The 9,356-nt window shown below is 40.2% G+C and overlaps 1 non-coding gene across 1 annotated transcript; it reads right to left on the bottom strand.

Annotated features, from left to right (window-relative positions):
- Positions 1-7,750: 7,750 nt before the first annotated feature.
- On the bottom strand, positions 7,751-7,857 carry LOC122752113. Its single transcript, XR_006355913.1, has one exon. It is a non-coding gene; the product is annotated as a U6 spliceosomal RNA (small nuclear RNA).
- Positions 7,858-9,356: the final 1,499 nt, after the last annotated feature.

The following is a 9,356-nucleotide window of genomic DNA, read 5'->3' as shown; positions in this document are numbered from 1 at the left end:
AAGGGTTATAACTGTTAAATGGCCTTTTTGCAACTGTTGGATTTCTGGTTCCCAAGCTGTTGGTTATTCTGCTTTTTTTTTCCTGTATGATGCCAGGGAATTTTGCTTGTGTCTTTGCAACAACTGCCTTGTTCTACTCAGTTGTGATGACAACCTCTTGGCCAATCTGTATCTTAAACTTTTTAGAGATAATTGGACGACTGAAGAAGAGGAATTCAATGGGAAGATGGGGAAAGAGCAGGTATGAGCTCATTGGACAGTGTTCAAAGGAAGAATTGCAAATTATTAAGAGCCAATCATGGAGGCAACTAGGTGGCACAGTGGACAAAGCACCGGCCCTGGAGTCAGGAGGACCTGAGTTCAAATCCAGCCTCAGACACTTGCCACTTACTAGCTGTGTGACCCTAGGCAAGTCACTTAACCTTCATTGCCCTGCCCCCCCTGAAAGAACCAAGCATGCTCTAAAATTCTAATAATGAGGGAATTGCAAATCACAACAACTCTGAGGTTTTATCTCCACACCTAACAGAGATTTTGCAACATTCATTTTGAATTATTTTGTGGCTGTTCTTTGCACTTAACATTGCTGAAATCATCATGTAGTTTGTTTTCTTGGTTTTTATTTCACTTGGCAAAGATGACAAAAGACTGAAATCAGCGTTGGAAAAGCTGTGGGGAGATAAGCTTGCTGGTGCATAGTTAATGGAAATGAAATTAGTATAATTATTTTGGGAAGAAATTTGGAATTGTGAGAATAAAGTGACTAAAATCTCTCTAACCTTTGACCAAGTTATTCCACCAAATGCTCCAAGAAGGTCGTTAATAGAAAGATCGCCTTCATATTCATAGTATCAGTACTTATATAGTAACAATATATTAACATTTATAGTCGCAATTTTGTAGTAGTTAAAAACTGGAAGCAGAGTAGAAAAATGGCTAAACAAATTGTAGCACACGGATGCAATGTTATGATAAATACAGAAAAGCATGAAAAAACTTACATGAACTGATATAACTGAAAATAAGCAGAACCAAGAAAACAACACACACAGTGACTACATCAAGTTAATGGAAAGAACAACCACAGACAATTGAAAGTAAATATTGCAATAAGGAATAAGCATTACCCTATCCCTCTTTTTTTCTTTTTAAAATCTTCTTCTTTTTTTGTGTGAGGCAATTGGAGTTAAGTGACTTGCCCAGGGTCACACAGCTAGTATGTGTCAAGTGTCTGAAGACAGATTTGAACTTGGGTCCTCCTGAATCCAGGGCCTATACTTTATCCACTGTGCCACCTAGCTGCCCCCTAAAATATTCTTTATTAGAAAGAAAGGCACCTTGAAAAGGGGGAGGAAGAGGGATATAGAAGAATCTTTAGGCAATATAAAACCAAAATATAACAATAAAATTAATTGTTAAGCCTTCTTTTACATCCTTGGAGAAAGTACTTTCAGTTGAGTATGAGGTCAGAACTGAGCCTACAGGGAGTTGAAAAATGACTAGAAAGTGAGAAAATAAAAGCAATGAGTAGAAAGCTTTTTTCAGGGGTTCAGCTGTGAAAGGGTTGAGAAATATGTGAAACATTATAGTTTGAAGGAAGAGTAGAATCAAGTGAAAGGGTTTTTTTTTTTTTAAGGATAAGGAAGTCTTAGTGTGTTTATAAGCAAGAAAGGAACCAGATGTTAAAGAGAGGCTGAAAATTAGGGAGTGAGAAAAGAGATTGGAGAAGCAAGTTCTCTGAGAAGGAGCTGAAAGGAGAGAGGATAAGGGTACAAGTAGAAGAGTTGTCATTGTCAAGAAGAAGGGTCACCTTATTTTCTGAAACTGAAGCAAAGGAGGAGAGGATGGGGGTGATGGTGAAGAGATTTGGTGTGTAGCAGTGGAGAGAAGAGGGAGCTTATAAGAGAGAGTCTCCATTTCTCCAGCAATTTATGAGGAATGGTCCTCTGTTGGGAGGGAGGGAATTAGGGTGATGTCGTTGGCTCAAGAAGAGAAAAGAAAGTTTGGAAGAGATGCCACAGTGAGATGGAGAGCTGATCAAACAAGGGCAAAAGCATTGGCAGACATCAGGTATAATAAGGTTTGGGATTCTAAATTTACAAAACATTTTAACCACAATTCTGTGAGATAGAGTTGCAGATAATATTATCCCCATTTTGACAGATAATCATAATAATAACTAACATTTATATAGAACTTACTATATTCCAGGCACTATGTGAAGCCTTCTACAATTATTATCTCATTTTATCTTCACAACAACCCTTGGAAATGGGTTTTATTATCCCCATTTACAGATGAGAAAACTGAGGTCAAAAGAAGTCACAGCTAGTAAGTAAGTGCCTGGGGCTGGATTCAAACTCAGGTCTTCCTGAGTCTTACAACAAATATTAAAAATGTTGGGGAACTTCTTGATACAGTCTCATTTGCTTAACACTTGCCAGGGCTTACTTCTGCCAATGGTATAGAATCAAGTAAAGAATTGCATTGTGAGGGGCAGCTAGGTGGCGCAGTGGATAAAGCACCGGCCCTGGATTCAGGAGGACCTGAATTCAAATCTGACCTCAGACACTTGACATACTTACTAGCTGTGTGACCCTGGGCAAGTCACTTAACCCTCATTGCCCCACAAAAAAAAAAAAAAAGAAAAAGAGGAAAAAAAAAAAGAATTGCATTGTGAAAGCCTTTGGTGGGCCTGAACAGAGTGGGTGAGCATGTAGTTATGGAATACAAGTCCTTAGAACGTGTTTGGTTTAAGGAATACTCAAAATCAGGTCTTGCATAAATGATGATGAATGATAGAGTATTTATTGAATACTTACTATGTTCGAGGCCCTATGCTAAACTCTAGGAAATACAAACATAAGAAATGAAACTCTCAAGGGGTTTATAGTCTAATGAAGGAAGACAGCACTTAAAAGACAAGAGGGGGAGGGTACTTGAGTAGGCATGGCTTAGAGATGACATAGAGCCCCAGTTCTAGGGAAGAGAAATCAAAAGCTCACCAAGCACAACCTAGGGTGTTTCCAGGGTCAGGGTCCAAATTTCGATCCGGGTAAGAACAAAGGACAGAGTGCAGGCTGCATGGTTTGGAAATGTCTGAGAAGCTACATGGTGGCTTGGTTCTATAGGGGCATTTTTCACGTTTGGGTACAAAGTAGATTCTAATCCATTATGGATCACATAAGGATGGGAAGGGAAAGGAAGGGGAAGGATGTTATGTTGTTACACTGGTTACCAATGGAGACTGCAACCCTTGGTACCTCGGATCATACTATCATCGAGAGCTGGAAGGGATTTTGGAGTCTTTGAAGTCCAACTCTATTGTACAGATGAGAAAATTGAGTCACAGAGACAAATTAATTTCCCAGAATCACATAGCTAGTAACCATATGAACTAGGATTTTAAACTAGACCTTCCCATGAGTCCAAAAAGTACCATATCTACTATGTCTCCATGTCTCTCAATTTCTTCATCTGTAAAATGGTAATCATACATTGCTGCAAAGAAAAAATTCTCATGTGGTGGCCAGATTTCCAGTAACTAAGCTGGTCATTGATAGATTATGTTCATCTCCAAAAAGAATCAGATCTTTAAAACAAGAAAAAGAATACTACATTGGGTACTCAATTGATTTGTAACCTAAATGTGCCTCTGCACCTTGCAAAATAATTTCCTTTCTTTGATTATTGGTTTTACTTGTCATCTATTCTAGACCACTAAAAGGGGTAGACCCACCTGATGGTTTACTCAGCCAAATGTCTAAGCTTTAAAGGCACTTAATGATTTCTTCTGAGTATCTTCTGACTTCTCACTTGTGGTTATAGCTCTGTCTTGTACCCCAACTCAATGCTGTACTCCAAGACTTCCCCTGGAAAGAATCGGGAGGGAGGAGTAAGTTGGGGGGGGGTGAACAATTTTCCCATTTTAAGACAAGGAACCTCTTTTTGTATCTAGTTCATTGTCCTCTTTGAAGAAAAGCTTCCTGGCAGGTTTGATTGAAGCTTCTTGACTGATTGAAGTCACTGGTATTCCTTAAATAGCTTCCCAATTCTCTAATGACAAAAGGGTATTTTTTTTAAAAAAGCTCTGCTCCACAAGAAAGAATGGATTGATTTATTAGGAGGAGAAATTACCACATGTGTTGGGTCCTGATTGAAGCTAATATTTGTAGAGCTAATTGTTTGAACTAAAGGATTAAATGGGTGGAGAAAAGGGAAGGAAGAAAGAAAGAGTGAAGTTTGCTGGGGACACTGGTGAATCTGGTCATTCCTTTGGCCTATTTGTTTCATTGGTTTTCAGGTTTGCTAATAAATTAATAAAGAATTCTTGAATTGAGCTGAGAGCATGGTTTAATCCAAATTATGGTTTTACGTTATACCACCTAGCTAACAATAACCTAGTGCAATGAATGCTTTTTAAATTCAGTTGAATTGAATTACTCCATGTTCCTCTCACAGGGTAGTGGGATTGAACTGGGCTAGAATCATGTCCAGGACATTCTTTCTTTCTTTCTTTTTAAAAGTTTTTTCAGGACATTCTTTCAAGAGAGATTGTGTATGAAACAATTCAATCTTGTCTAGAGTTTTCTGCAGTTGTTTGATTCTGAGGTTCTTTTGAACCTGATTCCTCCCATTCAGCCACATCCCGAGAGCTAAGTTATATATTTGACTGTCCAGTTGAGGCTAACACAGTATTTGTTCTGGATTTGGAGAGAGAAGGAATAATGAATACCAACTTCCCTCTTATTAGAAGAACAAGAGTTGGCTTCCCCACTCAGTGGATAGCTATAGAAATACTGTACTCTTTTGATTCTTTTATGTGAGTCTGTTTTTACTGTATCTAAACCAAAAGAACAAATTTATTTTGGGTGGCTTGGTTCTGCTGTACCCAGAAATTATATTACATGTCTTTCTCAACATCTCTGTGGGCACATATGTCTATTATACATGAAAAATGGAAAAGTTTCCCTGTGGGAGCCACATCAACATATATTTTCTATTAGGACACACTGACACCATTATTAAATCTAACTCCATCCTTGAGTTGGGAGTGGTGTTCAGTTAACCTGGGAAATTTTATATCTACATTTGAATAGAGCAATTGACAAAGTTTCTCATGAAATAATAGGATCACAGATCTACACAGTCATAGGAGGTTTGAGGACAGATGAAAAGGTTTGGAGGAGCCACAGTGGAGAGTGGGAGACTGAGTAGATGAGGGAGGCATAATAGAATTACCTAGATGTCGGGAAGGCCCAGTTGTAGTTGCATAGCATAAATTTGGAGTAGACTCAGTTAGAATGGTTGTGTGATTTTCTCCACCTGTGTTCAGCAACAGGTGGCAAATGGTGGGGCTGACCCAAGACAGACTTGACAGGGTACAGTCCGGGAAATTTACTCTTTACCAAGTGATCCCAATTTATCCCCTCTCCTCCAACAGGTCCCTCACCCTGTCATCCCCATTCTTTCACTTTTTAAAAAAGATATTTTCCATTTTTCATCTCTTGTCCTTTGTTGGGGTTTTTGTTTTTTTTTTTTTGGTGGGCAGGGCAATGAGGGTTAAGTGACTTGCTCAGGGTCACACAGCTAGTAAGTGTCAAGTGTATGAGGCCAGAATTGAACTCAGGTCCTCCTGAATCCAGGGCTGGTGCTTTATCCACTGCTCTACCTAGCTGCCCCCTCTATCACTTTTTGTTTGTTTGTTTGTTTGTGTTTTTTTTTTAGTGAGACAACTGGGCTTAAGTGACTTGCCCAGGGTCACACAGCTAGTAAGTGTCAAGTGTCTGAGGCCAGATTTGAACTCAGGTCCTCCTAAATCCAGGGCTGGTGCTTTATCCACTTCTCTACCTAGCTGCCCCCTCTATCACTTATTTTTAATCTATCTCTCTCTATTGGCCACTCCCTACTGTCCATAAACATGCCCATGTTTCTGCACACCCCAAAACCCTTTACTTGATCCTTCCATGTCCTTTATCATCTCAGGTCTCTTCAGCCTTTTGGAGTTAAACTTCTTGAGAAGGCTGCCTATAATAGGTGCCTCCACTTTCTCTCCTTTCACTCTCTTTTTAGCCCTTAAAATCTGGCTTCCAACCTCATCACTCTCCAAAGTTACCAATGACCTCTTCATTGATAAATCCACCAACCTTTTCTTAGTCCTCATTTCTCTCAACCTCTCTGTAGCCTGTGACACTTTTGATCACCCTCTCCTCCTGGATCCTCCTCTCTTCTCTCTAGGTTTTCAGGATACCTTTCTCTCCTGATTCTCCTCCTACCTATCGGACTGATTCTTCTTAGTTTCCCTCTGCTGGATTCTCATGCAGATCACATCTCCCATAGCCATCCCAAAGAGTTCTATCCTGGCAGAATTGCCTCTTCTCTTCTTTCTCTTTTCTACTTCACTTGGTGATTTCTATCAGTTCCCATGGCTTGAATGACCATCTTTATGCTGATGATTCTGAAATATACCTATCCTGCCTTGACCTCCAGTCTCACATCTCCAACTGCCTTTCAGACATCTCAAACTGGAGGTCTATAGACATTGAAAATCTATATGTCCAAAGCCAAATTCATTATTTTTTCCCCAAAACCCTTTTCTATTACTATAAAAGGTAAAACCATCTTCCTAGTCCCTCCAGCTTGTAACCTCAGTGTCATCCTTGAAACCCCACTACTTCTCACATCCAGGTCTGCTGTTTCATCTTTACACCATCTCTCAAATACACCCCCTTCTCTCCTCTGACACATCTGGACTATTGCAATAGCTCCTGGTGCATCTGTCTATTACAAGTCTCTCCCCACTCCAATCCATCTTCCTCTTGGCAACCAAAGTGATTTTCCTAGAGCCCGGGTCTGCTCATGTCATTGCCCTACTCAATAAACTTCAGGTTCCCCATTGCCTCCAGGATCAAATTCAAAATGCTCTGTTTGGCATTCAAAGCCCTTCATAACCTAACCCCCTCCTACTCTTTCCAATCTTCTTCCACTTGACTTTTTTTTTTGGTGAGGCAATTGGGGTTAAGTGACTTGCCCAGGGTCACACAGGTAGTAAGTGTCAAGTGTCTGAGGCTGGATTTGAACTCAGGTCCTCCTGAATCCAGGACCAGTGCTCTATCCACTGCGCCACCTAGCTGCCCCACACCTGACTTTTTTCCATGTACTCTTTGATCCAGAGACACTGTTATTCTTGTTGTTCCATGAACAAGACATTTCATGAGGAATTTTCTGTGGTTGTCCTCCATGCCTGGTATGCCCTCCCTTCTCATCTCATCCTACTGGCCTCCCTTAAGTCCCAACTAAAACCCTGCCTTCTACAAGAAGCTCTTTCCAACCCCTCTTAATTCTAGTACCTTCCCCCTAATAATTTCCTACTATTTTTTCTCCACATAGCATTTTGGGTACATATTTGTTTCCTTGTTTTCTACCCTATTAGATTGTAAGCTCTTTGAGGGTAAGGATTATCTGGCACCTCCTTTTGTATTCCCAACACTTAATGGAGTGCCTGCACATAGGAGATACTTAATATTTGTTTACTGACTAATTCCATCCCCTAATTTTATAGATGAGGAAATTTGGGACTAGGAATGTCCAGGCTCATACATCATAGACTGAGAACTACTTAAACTTGGATTCTGGGAGAATCCTTCTGCCTTCCAATGAGAGGGAGAGATCCTAGAGGCAGAGGATATATCCAAGGCATAAGTTCCAGGGCCAAAGTGGTGTTCTAGCAAAAAGGAGGTTTCTGGGGCTTGACAGAGAAGTCCACTTCACAAATTTGCATGTCATCCTTGTGCAGGGGCCATGCTAATCTTCTCTGTATCGTTCCAATTTTAGTATATGTGCTGCTGAAGCGAGCACTTGACAGAGAAGTCCACAGGAGAGTAGCCTGTTGGGAAATGAAGAGGAGGAAAGGATTTGAACTGATTTCCTAGACTCTAGATTCAGTGTTCTCATGCTCTTTCTGTTATCCCAAATCCTTGGGGGCATGATGAAGAACATGGGTTGAACAATTGATGATGTTTGACAACCACACTCAGAAAGTACTTATAAATAACTTCAACCAATTGGCTTGACACCAGTCCTTGAGGGGAAAAAATCAGTCATACCAACACCTGGAAATGTTTAGTATGTGTTAAATTTGGGGCACCGTAGTTTAAAAGAGACATTGGTTTCTCTAATGATTGGTTGTATTTATAGACTGCTTTAAATATTATAAAGCATTTTACATATTTTATTTGATCTTTACAACAACTCTGTGACATAGATGTTATTATTTTATCTTCATTTCACAGATGAGGAAACTGGGGCAGGAAAATTAGATGACTTCCCCAGGGTCACACATCTAAGAGATGATTTGAACCTTGGTCTTCCTCCCTCCAAGATTAGTGCTGTAGACATTTTGCCATCTTAGGGATGGACGAACAATGAGGATAGTTAGGGTACAGAAACCTTGTCATATGAGAAGTTCAAAGAGTTGGGGAAGTTTATCCTTGAAAGGAGAAGGTGTAGGTGGGAAGTAGTAAGTTATCTTTAACTATTTGTAAGAGGAAGTAGACTTGACTTATGTTGCTTAAGCAGAGAGAAAGGAGACAGCACTGTACAGGGAGGGGGTGCTGGACTTGGAATCAGAGGACCTGAGTTCAAATTTCAGCTCTACCGTTTGGTCCATGTGACTTTGGGCAAGTAACCCAAACTCTCGGGTGTGTCTCTTTCCCAGTCTGCTAAATAAAACAATTGGATGTGGTAAACTCTTTCCCCTTCCGGTTCTAAATCTCACGATTTAGTCCCAGGGATCTCACGATTTTGTTTCGTTTGATTTTACCCCCAAACTTTATGAAAGTCTAAATCTTTGAAAAGGTGGGAACAGATGTGATGGGTCATCTGTGTGAAGTGTGGGTTGGTGTGTGCCTTCGGATCTTATTATCTGTGACCAGTGCTTCTCCCTTTTTATATCCTAATTATGCTTTTTTTTTTTTTTTTTTTTTTTTTTTTTTTTTTAGTGAGGCAATTGGGGTTAAGTGACTTGCCCAGGGTCACACAGCTAGTGTTAAGTGTCTGAGGCCGGATTTGAACTCAGGTACTCCTGACTCCAGGGCCGGTGCTTTATCCACTGCGCCACCTAGCTGCCCCCTAATTATGCTTTAATAAATGATTAGTTCTTTCCTCCTTAATGAATCCTTCACCCTCTATCCTCAAATCCTATTCTCAGAATGAATTTGCAAAGATTAAAAATTCTGTATGATGTGTGGAACTGTGCTTCATCATTTTGTCTGAATTCTGTTCTCTTCCCATAGATATTGTAGCATTATTGGAGAGGCAGGAATGTTCCAGATGAGTTGTTGGTCTCCAGGGAATCA

The sequence above is a fragment of the Dromiciops gliroides genome, chromosome 3, assembly GCF_019393635.1.
Source record: "Dromiciops gliroides isolate mDroGli1 chromosome 3, mDroGli1.pri, whole genome shotgun sequence".
Classification (NCBI taxonomy): domain Eukaryota; kingdom Metazoa; phylum Chordata; class Mammalia; order Microbiotheria; family Microbiotheriidae; genus Dromiciops; species Dromiciops gliroides.
This window is presented reverse-complemented; position numbering and strand designations above follow the sequence as displayed.